This window comes from Schistocerca nitens, chromosome 3 (assembly GCF_023898315.1).
Source record: "Schistocerca nitens isolate TAMUIC-IGC-003100 chromosome 3, iqSchNite1.1, whole genome shotgun sequence".
Lineage (NCBI taxonomy): Eukaryota > Metazoa > Arthropoda > Insecta > Orthoptera > Acrididae > Schistocerca > Schistocerca nitens.
The window spans coordinates 194563529-194580032 of NC_064616.1; the positions used below are offsets into that span (position 1 = coordinate 194563529).

The window sequence follows — 16504 nt, forward strand, 5'->3', positions numbered from 1 at the left end:
ACTCTTTGCAAGTTGACTTACTTTCCATTTCCCAGTACTAGTACAAAGAAATAAAATTTAATGTCTTACCAGTATGTAATTACTTTTATATCTTGATAAAAATTCATTGGTTAAGTTAAAACTGTTGAAAAACTTATACTGATATCACATAAAAAATGATTTTCTCATGTATAAAATTATTTCTGAAAAAATCGAGAACCATTTTTTCAAACAAGGAAAACTCCAGGATGGAATAATGACAAATATTTTACTAGTGTTTTTCATTTGTCTCTGTCTGCAACTCAATGCCTCATCAGTTTTTTGTTTGAAATATAAAACAAAGAAGGAAGGAAAGTGAGGATTTAATGACCTGGTGATGATAAGATCATCCAAGATAGCTGACAGACTCTGATTGGACAAGGATGGGACAGAGTATTGCTCATGACCTTTTCAAAGTAACCATGTGAGCATTCCCTGTATTTTCTAAAGAATGTAAAGACGATCTTGAGGAAAATTGGAAAATATCATGCTCTTATGGAAGAAATGAGTGTTAGTTCCACAAGGTATGCAAGGGAAGTTCTTTGAAGTTAGGGAGGTAGAAGATTAGGTACTGGTGGAAGTAGGGCTATGAATGTGGGTCATGATTGTGCTTCAATAGCTCAGACAGTAATGCAAAGGTCCCAGATTTGAGTCTAAGTCTAGCACAAAGTTTTAATCTGCCAGGAAGTTTCACTTTTTGTGCTGTCACTTTTTGTGGTGACGGTTAAATAGGCTGCTGGCAATACTCAATTATGGATTATACCTCCCTACTTGAAAACTGCAAATGAAAGGATTTTTAATGTGGTGCACTAGCAATTGTTGACACCTGATTTGTGGCACTGGAAGCTCCAATTGAAGAAAGAAAGATTATTGTTTACTGTCTCATTGGTGGTGTCATCAGAGACAGAGCACAAGCATAGATTTTGGAAGGATGGGGAAGAAAACTGATCATGACCTTCTGAAGGAATTTTAGTGTTTGACAGTGATTCACATTACCTGCCTAGCTTGGGTATTCATAGGGTGAACATGTCAGAGATACTCAGGCTCCAGCGACAACCACGGCTTGCACCCGCGTGAGGCATAGCCACCTCGGAGAGCACTTGAGGTGGCACAACCCTCTGATGAGTACTGCTAAATACTGCATCCCAGCTTTGCTGCCCAGTCTCTCACTAATCACTGAAGCCTTTACTCATATGCCATTTGATAGTAGAGTCATGACCTTGCCTGATTTACTTTAGTGATTTGACGATTTGGATTGCTCTCTGGATTGATGTGTATGCTTACGATGACTTTGCTATACATTGGACTTGGTTTGGTTATCTGTTCATTTCATGATGTCTGTTGTCATTTACCTCTGGAACCAGCTGTTACATTCTGCCAGTCTCTATGTTACCACCAATGTGGATTATCTTAAACTGCGTTTTACCTACACAGAGTAGGATAGAAGAATGTCTACAAGGACTTTCTCACTGAGCAGCTATTCCAGCGTGGCATGGACCCCAAGTTTCTGAAGCTGCTAAAAATTAAATGGCCTTGACCATATTGCTTCGGCGGATAAAAAGTAAAACACGGTATACAGCCCATGCATCGTTTGCTAAAACAGCTGATAAATCAGATGGCAAACCCAAGATGGAACGCAAATTAATAAAAAAAAAAAAAAGGGCATTCCAGCAGGTAGCGGCGGACTGTTAAAATTTGGGCACAATGCGTAAAAAGTGGTGGGGCAGTGCCACTGAGCAAATGACAATAGCTAAAAAGGCAGTGCCCAATACGCAGCCAAGTTATAATAATCTCCTCTTGGTGGGAGGGCCGAGAGGAGGTCATCCGAGGCAGTGGGAGAGGCATAATATGCTGAAGCTTATTCCCGTGAAGGGATGACCATTGGCGATGCCAAAGGTGTCCACCTCCTGACAGAATGCAATGCAGAGATCATCGGAGGGAATAGAGGTACTCGCGGGTTGAGGTAAGAGGACTGCAGCCTTGGCAGCAGCGTCAGCAGCCTCGTTTCCTGGCAGACCGCCATGACCAGGGACTCACAGAAACATGACATTGGATCCACCAAGTGTGAGCAAGTGACAGTTTTCCTGTACCCACTGCACTAAGTGGTGAGCAGTGTACAGTGCACAGAGACTTTGGAGGGCACTGAGTGAGTCTGAGCAGAGAACACAATTGGAAAGGCTGTGTCATCAGATGTACTCTGCAGCCTGATACAAGGTGAAAAGCTTGATTGTAAATACTGAGGAGTGCGCTGGAAGCTGATATCAAAAGACACGGGTGCCAAAGGCTGGAGTAGTGTCCTTAGGAAGTGAATGAAGGCCAAGGTTTACATTGGCCACTCACAAAGCCAAGGCAGTGAAGGGTTCACACCCACGGGGAAAGTTGCAGGCAGTGTGAAGTTAAGCCACTGTAGCAAGTGGCGAAAGCAGACTCCAGGAGGTAACAGAGAAGAGGGACGAGCCCCATACTGATGATTGAAGGAATCATCAAAGAAGGAGGCATAGGAAAGGGGGGCCACACATAGCAGACAAATGGCATGCATTCCTGCTAAGGAGAAAGTCACGGCGGTAGGACAGTGGTAGTTCAGCAGCTTCGGCATACAGACTCTCAACCGAGCTGGTGTAAAAGTCGCCCGTAACCAAATGGATACCACGATTATGGATAGTGTTGATACGGAGCGAAAGGAACGGGCGTGCAGATGCATAACCAAAGCATCCATAGTCAAGTTTCGAATGGACAAGGGACCGGTACAAACGGAGGAGGGTGGTGTGATCAGCACCCCAAGAAGTACCATTGAGGACATGTAGGACGTTGAGGGACTGTGAACAGTGGGCTGCCAGGCAAGAGACATGGGAGGACCAAGAGAGTTTCCAATCAAGCATGAGCCCCAGGAATTTCATAGTGTCAATTAATGGAAGGGCAACAGGCCCAAGATCTAGAGATGGTGGGAGAAACCATTTGTGTTGCCAGAAATTCATACAGATGGTTTTGTCATAGGAAAAGTGAAAGCCATTGGCAATGCTCCAGGAGTGAGGGTGATCAAGACAGCACTGAAGACGCTGCTCAGTGAGGCAGGTCCATGGAGAACTGCTCAGTGAGGCAGGTCCATGGAGAACTGCAATAGATGTCAAAATCATAAAAAAAGGGAACTGGAGATGCCTGGTGGGAGACAGCTCATGATAGGGTTAATAGCAATAGCAAAGAGGATGATGCTCAGGACGGAACCCTAAGGCACACCATTTTCCTGAATAAAGGTGTCTGACAAAGCAGAACCTACACGCACCTTGAAAACTTGGTCTTGTAAAAATGCCTGAAGAAAACAGGGCAGACGCCCATAGAAGCCCCACCTGTAAAGAGTACGGAGGATACCAGTTCTCCAGCAGGTGTCGTAGGCCTTCTCCAAATTGAAAAACGTGGCCACAGTCTGGGATTTCTGCAGAAAACCATTCATGACATGGGTGGTCAAACTAACAAGATGGTCAACTGCAGAACACTGCTCTTGAAATCCACACTGTGCATTCGTGAGTAAATGGTGAGATTCAAATCACCACAGCTGGGCATTAATCATACATTCCATCACCTTGCAAACAAAGGTCGTAAGAGAGATGGGGCACTAGTTAGAAGGAAGGTTTTTGTCCTTACCGGGCTTAGGTATGGGTATGATTATGGCTTCACGCCAGTGTCCAGGAAATGTGCCCTCAGCCCAGATGCAATTGTATGTGTTAAGCAGAAAGTGCTTTCCTGCAAGACAGAGGTGCTGCAACATCTGAATGTGGGTAGTATCTGGCCCTGGGGTGGAGGACTGGGATGAACTGAGAGCATGATCTAGGTCCCTCATAGTGAAGATGGCATTGTAGCACTCACGATTTGGAGAAGAGAAGGGTATCACCCGAGTCTCCTTCACTCGTTTCCTATTTATAAAGGCAGGGTGATAGTGGGAAGAGCTCAAAACTTCCACAAAATGGCAGCCCAAAGTGTTGGAGGTAGCAACAGGATCCACGATGACAGCACCACCTACTGTCAGGCCGGAAATGGATATTGGTTCCAGAGAGCTGGCCCACACAACAGAGGAAGGTGTGGAACTGTTAAAAGAACTAGTGAACGATATCCATCTAGCTCTTTTGCTATCCCCAAAGAACTCGACGACACTTTGCATGCATCTGTTTACAATGAATGCTGTTTTCCAGCAGAGGGTGGTGGTTAAAAATGAGGAGAGCACGTCTCCATGCACAAATTGTATCGCAGCACACCTCAGTCTACCAAGGGACTGGGACATGATGTGGTAAAGAGGAAGTGCGAGGAATGGAATGTTCTGAAGCAGTAAGGATAACGTCTGTGAGATAGTCTACCTGGTCATCACAACTGAGTAAATCTTGTTCTGCGAAGGTCACCAGGGAGGAGTATCAGCCTTAGTAAACTGCCATTTGGGCATACATGTGGATGGGGTAGGAGTCAGCAGATGGAGAGCACACGGGAAATGGTCGCTCTAGTAGGGATCAGAAAGAACGGACCACTCAAGATGATGGGCAAGCTGGGCAGTGCAAAAGGACAGGTCCAAATGGGAATAAGGAGTCAGAAAGGAAAGTGGGTGCACCAGTGTTAAGGCAGAAGAGGTTGAGTTGGTTAAGAATGTCAGCCAAGAGGGCACCTCTCTGGCAGGTCCTGGGAGAACCCCAAAGGGGATGATGCACATTAAAGTCACCGAGTAGCAAAAATGGTGGAGGTAGCCGCCCAATAAGCTGAAGGAAGATAAATGGCACAAAGGGAAAAAGTCAGGTGGGGAAGAAAGAGGCAAACAGCAACAGCTTGAAGACAGGTAGTCAGGGATACGGGTTGACTATGAAGGTCATCCCACCTAAGCAGCATGATGCCCCCATGAGATAGGATGCCAACCTCAGGTGGAAGGCCAAAACGAATCAGTTCAGCTCACATTCAAAACTTCCCTATAAAACAGTGCAGTGGTTGCAAGTGTGAGCACTGGTCATAAGTAACTATGAGATCAATTATTGGCCCACCATGCAGCACTCCATACTGAAGCACTTTCTCAATTTCCATGCAGCCAAGATGGCGAGTTTGGTAGGCACAAGCCACTGTTTTCTGCATTAGATGCAAATCAGCAATACACTCTTAATGAATTTCCAATTACAGTGTATGAAGTAGCAACAGAAACAGCCTGTGATCTGCTCCTCTGCAAGATTTTGTGTGCTGTGTGGTGGGGTTGGCTGAAGCACTTGCCTAAGGACACCAGCCTGGAATGGCACACCCATCTTTCCTTACAGTAAAGGCTTAACAGCACTGAGGGGGTCAGTTTGTTGGCTAGGGACTATGCCGAATGCCAAGTGGTAGTACCTTCCATGCTCTGCCCCCACGTAATGAAGCTGCTCCACACTGCAAAATAGGGAATGTGCAGAACGTAGGCAATAGAATGGCATCATGAGCATAGGCCTCGGGTTGATACCACAATTGAACCTGCCATGCCCGCACCGACAACTAGTTGGCCATAGCACAGCGTTTCAACCCTTGGTTATATCCTGACCACCACTGGCAAGAGTGCATGTTAATTTCACCAATCCCTTCCGGGGTTGTTGGAAGCTGAGTAGATGGTCAGGACATTCAAGATGCATATGTGAAAGCTACTGATGACAGTTTCACCAAGGATGTACTCACCAGCTTCCTCACCACCTACTGGTCCATCCCTGTGAATGGATGTAGCCCAGATGAAATTGCACACGGATGCAGGCCCTTCACCCCATTTGAGTATCTGGCTCAGTGGGACCACTGCCCACATGTGCAGTCATATTACCACGTGGACTCCCACGTCTGGGCTTTTAGTTTCAACAAGAATCCTGGGTGGACCCAATCACTGGCAGTAAGGGGAGGCAGATGTTTGAGGTTGAGGCCAGGCAGGAGCAGCTGGTTTGGCACTGGAATCACCTCTGACTGCCATATGATGTACTGCCACCCCTTTCCCCTCCACTGCCACCAGGTGTGTTATCTGCAAGCACTCCAGAGAGAAGCCAGCCCATGAGCCTTCCTCTTACCACTACACCCTCTGCCCTCAGGTGTCAAAAGGAGGTAGACAATGACCAGCAATGGAAGCTGATGGATGTCAAACCCCTACACTGCTCCCGACTCCAACCCCCACCACCATTGCCCACCTTCCTTACCATCAACTGAGGTTGAACATTATTGGCCAACAGTGCCCATGGGGACTGAACCATTGGTTCCATCTCCACCACATCCACTCTCCTGCAGGCTGGCCCAAGCTGCACCACGGACTCCATTAATCAGCCTGGACTCCCACAAATGCCACCACCTTCCATCCCAGGCAGTCACAATGGGGCCTACTGCAGGAACCTTTGGTGGGAATTCCTGCATATCTCTCTCTTCCCCCCTCCTTCCTTGGTGATGTCAGCACAGGCCAGGCTACCCGAGTGTCTACAGGGAGAACCCATCAGATATATTCGGGCTCCAGGTGACAGCACAGCTTGTGCCTGCATGAAGTGCAGCTGCCATGGCAACACATGAGATGGCACCACTCTCTGATGAGGGTTTACCACTAAATACTGCAGTCCGATTATTGCTGCCCAGTCCCTCACCAGTCACTTAAGCCTTTAGTTACATACCATAGAGTAGTAGATTTTCGACCTTGCCTGATTTATGCTTGTGATTTGGATAGCTCTCTGGATTCTTGTACATGCTTAAGATGACTTTGCTGTGCTCTGGACTTGTTTTGGTTATTCATTCACTTCATGATCTTCACTGTCATTTAGCCCCAGAACCACTTTTTTCGTGCCATCAGTCTATACATTACCACCAGTGAAAACTATAACTGTGTTCTACCTATGCACAGCAAGACAGAAGAAGCATTCTGACATTCATGTTGGCCAATCTAGGGAAACTGGAAAACCTAAATCGAGATGGTTCGACACAGATCTCAGGCCCTGTCCTCAGTCTAACCTCATTTGGTCACCTTTGATTGGGGGCACTAGGTTGCAAGATCTGAATTGTCAACAAACAAGCAATTTCAATTGATTGGAGTATAGCAGTGATGATGAATGATACAGACATTAGATGCTTATTAAATGGACAGCACTGGAAATTTATATGACAGAGATAAATTGATAAAAAATTACTGGGTAAAATTAAGTGGAAAACGATCTGAGAAATCATTAAGCCCTTATTTGATGGAGAAATACATCCATGGTAGAGGCAGGCAACCATTCAGATTTGGCAAAACTTTGAAATATACACTCCTGGAAATTGAAATAAGAACACCGTGAATTCATTGTCCCAGGAAGGGGAAACTTTATTGACACATTCCTGGGGTCAGATACATCACATGATCACACTGACAGAACCACAGGCACATAGACACAGGCAACAGAGCATGCACAATGTCGGCACTAGTACAGTGTATATCCACCTTTCGCAGCAATGCAGGCTGCTATTCTCCCATGGAGACGATCGTAGAGATGCTGGATGTAGTCCTGTGGAACGGCTTGCCATGCCATTTCCACCTGGCGCCTCAGTTGGACCAGCGTTCGTGCCGGACGTGCAGACCGCGTGAGACGACGCTTCATCCAGTCCCAAACATGCTCAATGGGGGACAGATCCGGAGATCTTGCTGGCCAGGGTAGTTGACTTACACCTTCTAGAGCACGTTGGGTGGCACGGGATACATGCGGACGTGCATTGTCCTGTTGGAACAGCAAGTTCCCTTGCCGGTCTAGGAATGGTAGAACGATGGGTTCGATGACGGTTTGGATGTACCGTGCACTATTCAGTGTCCCCTCGACGATCACCAGTGGTGTACGGCCAGTGTAGGAAATCGCTCCCCACACCATGATGCCGGGTGTTGGCCCTGTGTGCCTCGGTCGTATGCAGTCCTGATTGTGGCGCCCACCTGCACGGCGCCAAACACGCATACGACCATCATTGGCACCAAGGCAGAAGCGACTCTCATCGCTGAAGACGACACGTCTCCATTCGTCCCTCCATTCACGCCTGTCGCGACACCACTGGAGGCGGGCTGCACGATGTTGGGGCGTGAGCGGAAGACGGCCTAACGGTGTGCGGGACCATAGCCCAGCTTCATGGAGACGGTTGCGAATGGTCCTCGCCGATACCCCAGGAGCAACAGTGTCCCTAATTTGCTGGGAAGTGGCGGTGCGGTCCCCTACGGCACTGCATAGGATCCTACGGTCTTGGCGTGCATCCGTGCGTCGCTGCGGTCCGGTCCCAGGTCGACGGGCACGTGCACCTTCCGCCGACCACTGGCGACAACATCGATGTACTGTGGAGACCTCACGCCCCACATGTTGAGCAATTCGGCGGTACGTCCACCCGGCCTCCCGCATGCCCACTATACGCCCTCGCTCAAAGTCTGTCAACTGCACATACGGTTCACGTCCACGCTGTCGCGGCATGCTACCAGTGTTAAAGACTGCGATGGAGCTCCGTATGCCACGGCAAACTGGCTGACACTGACGGCGGCGGTGCACAAACGCTGCGCAGCTAGTGCCATTCGACGGCCAACACCGCGGTTCCTGGTGTGTCCGCTGTGCCGTGTGTGTGATTATTGCTTGTACAGCCCTCTCGCAGTGTCCGGAGCAAGTATGGTGGGTCTGACACACCGGTGTCAATGTGTTCTTTTTTCCATTTCCAGGAGTGTAGAAAGGTCTTGATTCTTTATTGAGTGTTACATGCTTCAAAATTTCATCATCAGGCTGAAGATTAAAATCAGACTTTATACAAAGCTCATGAAAGTAAGCACATAGACCAAATACAATACAGATCTCATCTTATGTAGGCATATTTGACAGTGCCATTGTTTATTTGAATAGAATCAGTGCCAACTTACTTTAATGAGCTTTGTATTAAATTTGATTTTAATCTTCAGTCTGCTGATGAAATTTTGAAATGCATAATGCTTAATGAAGAGTTGTTTGATCAAGACCTTTCTGTATTTCAAAGTTGTGCAAAAATAAGAAAAGTCAGATGGTGCAGTGAAGGGATGGATTATTATATTACAGGAACATGAAATGATGAAACTGACATAATAAGTTATTACTATTATTAAAGAAAGGAAACTGTTAGTAGTACTAGTACTACTCCATCATTGCAGCTACTGAAGTGCCTTAGCCTCTCCAATTTATTGCCTTCTCTTCTGTTTTGAGAAAGGCAGCCAACACATAGTTGATTCATCTTGCACTTATTTTAACTTATTTCTGATGGATCACTGTCTCTTCTTCAATATTCTCTTAGGCATCGCGATACCTACCACTCTCTTCATACATCGCAAACAATTTATTTCTACAATTTAATAAATTAACTACATCTTTACCTTGAAAAGAAGATAAACTGGAGGAAATGAAGTTATATGACTATAATATTGCCTTGAGATGATGCTACAGATCATGGAAAAAAAATTTTAAAGCAATGTTTTAATTTTATTTTAAGTGAAACAGGAAGTGTGAGTGAAACAGAAAGTGTGAGTAGTAATTACTTGTATGGTTGGTATATAAATAAAAAGCATTAAGGAAGATAGAGTTGAAATTCTGAACTTGAAAAAGTCATTCAACTGTGTGCCATTGTTCAGATTGTTTGTAAAATTGAAAACGTCTGTGTCACTCCATAATAACTAAAATAACAGCTCCACTTAAATTCATAAATTTAATGCACATTTTCCCACATTTGCAGTACATTTTGATGCTATGTGAACACATTAGTCATATGGTATGGTAAGTAAAACTGAATTTCATAATCATACAATGTGAATAAATTGTTTATAGACACACACTTATCTCCTGCACAAAAGAGAATTATTTTTACCTCTGCAAATTACAATAAAGTGAGACAAATATTTCTTTCACTATTAGTTCATGGTACATCTCTTGTTAAGGCTTGACACATATCAGCTCTTACAGCCACAGATAGCATATTTTGTTTTGTGGTAGTACTCTTTCCAGTGGAAATGGTACACACCGACTGACAACTACAACTGGGCTAGGAAAATCTCTAAAATATTCATGCATATTATTTTATTTTAATGAGCATGCAGCTTTGGCTTGACAGGCTATTATACTATGCTTCAAAAAGCTTGATATTTCATTAATGAGTCTAAGTAGATTTGGCACCAAGCTTAAAATTATTCACTGTTATTTATACCAAATATTTAGGAACTAAGAATTGTCCTGTTAGAATTTTCCAAAGGTAATACATTTTTATTATTGTATTCTGATATTTGCAGGGGTTTCATTTTACTACTTGTTTGGCTGCTTTTTAGAAAATGTTTTGAAAGAAGCTTTTTGTATTTAGGAGATACAGTAATTCCTTTACGTTCTACAAATCTAGACCTAAGATCCTCCATACAACAAGTTTACTATTATTGCTGGTAGCATTAGCAAGGTACTGCAGAAAACAGTGAACTCCAGTATTTATTTCAACAGTGATGTCATGCAAGATAGATGAAAAATGATTATGCTATATTCTTCATAAAACATTATAAAATACCAGAAGCTGAATAGCCTTCTATAGGATCTTCCCTGTTCTCCTTCATATGATTAGTGGGATCCTTAAATCAAATTTTAAATATTTATGTGGAAAGTAATCATATTTCCACTATTTTCTCCAGACTGTGAGGATATGCTGGAAGTCAAGTCACATTTTGTAAGGAATCTCTACTACAGCCCTCTCTAGGTATGGCCTCACAATTCCTTTTATTTCATTGAGATGAAGGACGTGAGAGAAGAGAGATTTCAAATTTTGTGTTACTGATAAACATTATGCAGAATTCCTGGTTTGATTTATTTGTCTTGATTAAAAAGATGGTATTTCCAATTGTTATTTATACTGATACCATAACTTCTTATTCATATTCAGATAAGAGAGTAGCAAAATAAGGCATTGTACCTTCTGTTCTGCTTAGGGATATTGAAGTAAAATTAAATTTCAGTGACTTGCATGATGTAGCGAATTGGCTCTAGTACAGAGATGCACTGATGTACGAGGAAGTATATCTACCATAGAAATGCATATGCGTAACAGTTTAATGATTGATGGCATGAAGTACACTATGTGATCAGTAGTATCCAGACACCTGGGTGAAAATGACTTACAAGTTCGTGGCGCCCTCCATTGGTAATGCTGGAATTCAATATGTTGTTGGCCTACCTTTAGCCTTGATGACAGCTTCCACTCTCGCAGGCATACGTTCAATCAGGTGCGGAAAGGTTTCTTGGGGAATGGCAGCCAATTCTTCCCAGAGTGCTGCACTGAGGAGAGGTATCAATGTCGGTCGGTGAGGCCTGACACGAAATCGGCATTCCAAAACATCCCAAAGATGTTCTACAGGATTCAGGCCAGGACTCTGCACAGGCCAGTCCATTATAGGGATGTTATTGTCATGCAACCACTCTGCCACAGGCCATGCATTATAAAAAGGTGTTCGATCGTGTTTAAAGATGCAAACACCATACCCGAATTGCTCTTCAACAGTGGGAAGCGAGGAGGTGCTTAAAACATCAATGTAGGTCTGTGCTGTGATACTGCCACACACAACAAGGGGTGCAAGCACCCTCCATGAAAAACATGACCACATCATAACACCACCACCTCCAAATTTTACTGTGAGCACTACACACACTGGCAGATGTTCACTGGGCATTCGCCATACTCACATACTGAAATCGGATTGCCATATTGTGTACTGTGATTTGTCGCTTCACATAACATTTTTACACTGTTCAATCATCCAATGTTTACATTCCTTACACCAAGCGAGGCATCATTTGGTATTTACCAGCTTATGAGCAGCCGCTTGACCATGAAATCCTCGTTTTCTCACCTCCTGCCTAACTGTCATAGTACTTACAGTGGATCCTGATGCAATTTGGAATTCCTGTGTGATGGTCTGGATATATGTATGCCTATTACACATTACGGCCCTCTTCAACTGTTGGCATTACTGTCAGTCAACAGACAGTACGCTTTTGTGCTGTTCATGTCGCTTCACGTTTCCACTTCACTATCAAATCAGAAACAGTAGACGTAGGGATGTTTAGCAGTGTGGAAATCTCATGTACAGACATATGACACAAGCAACACCCAGTCACCTGCCCATGTTCGAAGCCCTGAGTTGTGTGGAGTGCCCCATTCTGCTCTCTCACGATGTCTAAAGACTACTGAGGTCACTGATATGGAGTACCTGGCAGCAGGTGGCAGCACAATGCACCTAATATGAAAAATTTACGTTTTTGAGGGTGTCTGGATACTTTTGATCACATACTGTATGTGAGAAATCAGAAATAGTAACTAAAACAAATGTCATACAGTTGACAGTCCAAAATCCTCCATGAGAAAGCCATCACGGAGGAGGAGACATATTTTGTCAACATGGGGACGCACATAAAAGTACTTTTAATGTATATCAATATCTGTGTAAATGTAGTTTAGCAGTCTATACTGCACAAAATCCACAGCCACTCATAAAAATCATCGAGCATAGACAACCTGATTTAGCTAACCTGTCCACCTCAAATATTCCCAGGACTGCTTAAGATATCATAATTCTTTTTCATTGAGGTGAATTTTAAGAAAAATCCTCACTAAATAAAAAATAGACTTGTCACAGTTATATTAATTACAGAGATATTAATATCAACTTAACTTTCTCAAATGGAACTATTACAATTTCTGCTGCTGCTATTTTAGATCTCATACAGGTGGATTCAATTGTTTTTTACTCTCCAACAGCCAACAATCTGAAGAGTCAAATTACAAATTAGGAACAGATGGGAAATGTTTAATTTAGTACTGATTATAGTTGCAGGTAGTTGGACACAACAGTTATTGGAAGGCAAAGGACATGGCCAGTTAACTATGGTAACAGTTCTGCTCATATCTGCCATAACACTGAAAACAAAGTGAATGTCATTGCTGTACACTGAGGTGAAAAAAGCCATGTGACAGCAATATGAATGTATACAGGTATCACATACACGAGGTATAAAAGGGCAGTGCATAGGCAGAGCTGTTACTTGTACTCAAATGATTCATGTGGAAAGGTTTCTGATGTGATTATGGTTGCCCAACAGGAATTAACAGACTTTGAACACAGAATGGTATGTGGGGCTAGAAACATGGGACATTCCATTTTGGATATCATTAGGGAATTCAATATTCTAGGATGCAAGGTGTCAAGACTGTCCTGAGAATACCAAATTTCAGGCATGACCTCTCACCATGTACATGATGGTTGGTTGGTTTGTGTGGGTTGAAGGGACCAGACTACAAAGGCCATCTGTTCCTTTTTCCATGACCATGAAACACCCACAAGAAGAAAAACAAGCAACGGAGATGACAAGGGATGACACAGAACAAGGAAGACACAGAGTCATAGACAAACACCAGAAAAAGAGGAATTAAAAACACACATAGTGTTACAGTGGTTGGCCAACCATGGAAACAAAAAAAGGAAAAGCCAACCACCAAGAGACACACTAAAAAAACCCCAATCTAAAACCGTGGGCCAAAGGCCAAACTTAACACACACAAGAAACAAACCTACAGATTGAGAAAAAAAAGGCCCCCTTCATGAATAAAACTCAAAACTAAGCCCACAATTGCAGTGTCATCTATTAAAAGTGCCAGGAAGCATATCAGGCAGTGCAAACGTCTGCCTGAGCGCAGTTAAAAGTGGACAGTCCAACAAAATGTGGAACACTGTCAACGCCGAACCACAGCGACAGAGAGGTGGGTCCTTGCGTGTGGCCAATGTGTAGCCGGCAGAGTACAACGGAGTCCTTGCGAGAGGCCCACAAGGAGGAGCGCCACACACAGGTAGTCTCCTTGACGACCCGAAGTTTGTTTGGTGGACGCAGGGTACCAAGGACCTTCTGCCGCAAAACTGACTGGAGATCACACTCTGAAAAGCCAATCTCCAGGGCTGGTGCACAGACAGCCTGTTTGGCCAGCCTGTCAACCCATTCATTACCTGGATGCCGACATGACTTGGGGTCCACACAAAAACCACGGAGTTGCCGCAACAGGGAAGAGTATGGAGGGACTCCTGGACAGTCATCACCAGACGAGAGTGAGGAAAACACAGGCCGATAGCTCGGTAACTGCTCAGGGAGTCACTACAGATGACGAAGGACTCACCTGGGCAGGAGCGGACATACTCAAGGGCGCGAGAGATGGCTACCAGCTCCACAGTGAAAACATGGCAGCCATTCAGCAGTGAGTATTGTTCAGAGTGATCCCCGAGAGTGAAAGTATAACCAACTCGACCAGCAACCATCGAACCGTCAGTCTAGACTATGGTGGATCCAGAAAATGCAGCAAGGATGAAAGAAATCAGCAGCGGAGGGCCTCAGGAGGGACTGAGTCTTTCAAACCTTGCGCAGCTGAAGGCATGGACGGGGCACAAACCATGGGGAATACAGACATGGGCCCGGAAAAGAGGTGGCAGAGGGAAAAGCTCAAGCCCAGAGAGAAGAGACTGGATGCTAACCGCAATCGAACACCCTGACTGGGGCCGCAGTTTGGGAAGATGGACGACTGAGTTGGGCAACAGGAGACGGTAATTTGGATGCCCGGGCAAGCTACAAACATGTGCAGCATAGGTGGCCAGTAGTCTTTGGCACTGGATCCACAACAGAGGGACACCAGCCTCCACAAGTATGCTGTAAAGGGCTTGTGCAGAAAGCTCCAGTTGCAAGTCGGATCCTGCAGTGAAGCAGGGGGTCAAGCAACCGCAACATGGAAGATGATGCCAAACTGTAAGCCAGGCTCCCATGATCGAGACGGGACTGAATCAATGCCCGATACAGTTGTAAAAGGGTAGGCCGATCAGGACCCCAGCTGGTGTGACTGAAGCAACGAAGAGTGTTAAGATGGTGCCAGCATGTTCGTTTAAGCTGCCAAATATAAGGGAGCCAAGTCAACCAGGTATCAAAAAGCAAGCCTGAAAACTGATTCATCTCCAGCACAGCAAGAGGTTCCCCGTCAAGATAAAGCCGTGGCTCAGGGTGAACAGTGCGATGCCGGCAGAAATGCATGATGTAAGTCTTGGTGGCGGAAAACTGGAAGCCGTACATTACGGCCCAAGCCTGTACCTTGTGGATAGTGCCCCGCAGCTGCCGTTCAGCAACTGCAATGCCAGTGGAGCTGTACTACAGGCAAAAGTCATCAGCATACAAAGAAGCTGATACGGATGTTCCCACAGCTGCAGCTAGCCCATTGATAGCGACTAAAAAGAAGCAGACTCTCAGGACAGAGCCTTGCTGGATGGAGGAACTATGGGTGGGATCAACTTGCACGTGGAAGGAATGAAGCAAAAGAAAATTTTGAATAAAAATTGAGTGGGCCCGTAAGACCCCACCCATGAAGTGTGGTGAGGATTTGATGTCGCCATGCCGTGTCGTATGCCTTCTGCATGTCAAAAAGATGGCAACCAGGTGCTGGCAGCAGGCAAAGGTCATACAGATGGCAGACCAGATTATCGGTGCCAGAGCAGCCCTTATGGAACCCACCCTGAGACAGAGCCAGAAGGCCCCAAGACTCAAGTATCCAACTCAACCTTCGGCTCACCATGCATTTGAGCAACTTGCACAGAACATTGGTGAGGCTAATGAGGCAGTAGCTGTCCACCTCCAGTGTGTTCTTGCCAGGTTTCAACACTGGTATGATGATGCTTTCCTGCCATTGTGATGGGAACTCACCCTCAACCCAGATATGGTTGAAAAGGTTGAGTGTTGCTGGCAGTCCACCAAGAGGTGTTTGAGCGTATGACAGTGGAAGCGATCCGGCCCAGGAGCTATATCAGGGCAAGTGGCTAGGGCACTTTGGAATTCCCACTCACTGAATGAAAGGCTCCAACGTTCCGACCGATCTTTCAGAGAGTGGAAGGCCAATGGGTAATTCATAGAAGTGGAACTCTGAGCATAATGCTCTGCTAAGAGTTCTGCAATTGTGTCTGATTCAGTAGAGACTGCTCCATTCAGGGAAAGCCCAGGTACATTGACGGGGAACTGATATCCATAGAGTCACCTAATCTTAGTCCAAACCTGCGATGGAGAGGTGCGGATGCCAATGGTGAAGACATACCTTTCCCAGCACTCCTACGTCCATTGGTGAATAAGGAGTCAGGCTCGGGCATAGAGCCGCTTAAAGGTAAGGAGGTGTTCCAGTGATGGGTGCCACTTATGATGGTGGAGGGCCCGCCTGCAATCTCTAATCGCCTCAGCGATCTCCGGGGCCACCAAGGTACAGTCCTCCACTGAGGGGACCCGGAAGAACAGGGAATTGCATATTCCGCTGCAGAAACGATGCCGGTGGTTATCGTGTGAACCACCACATCAATGGCATCAGGAGAAAGAGGCTCAATAGTTGCAATGGATGCGAATGATTCCTAGTCAGCCTTACTCAAAGCCCATCTGGGGAGGCGCCCAGAAGAGTGACACTGTGGTAGTGACAGAAAGATCAG

General features: G+C 45.3%; 1 protein-coding gene across 1 annotated transcript in view; it reads right to left on the reverse strand.

The window, feature by feature from the left end:
- LOC126249144 (calcium/calmodulin-dependent protein kinase type 1-like) overlaps window positions 1–16504 on the reverse strand; it is a 481462-nt gene that overhangs the window by 5541 nt on the left and 459417 nt on the right. The window lies entirely within an intron of this gene.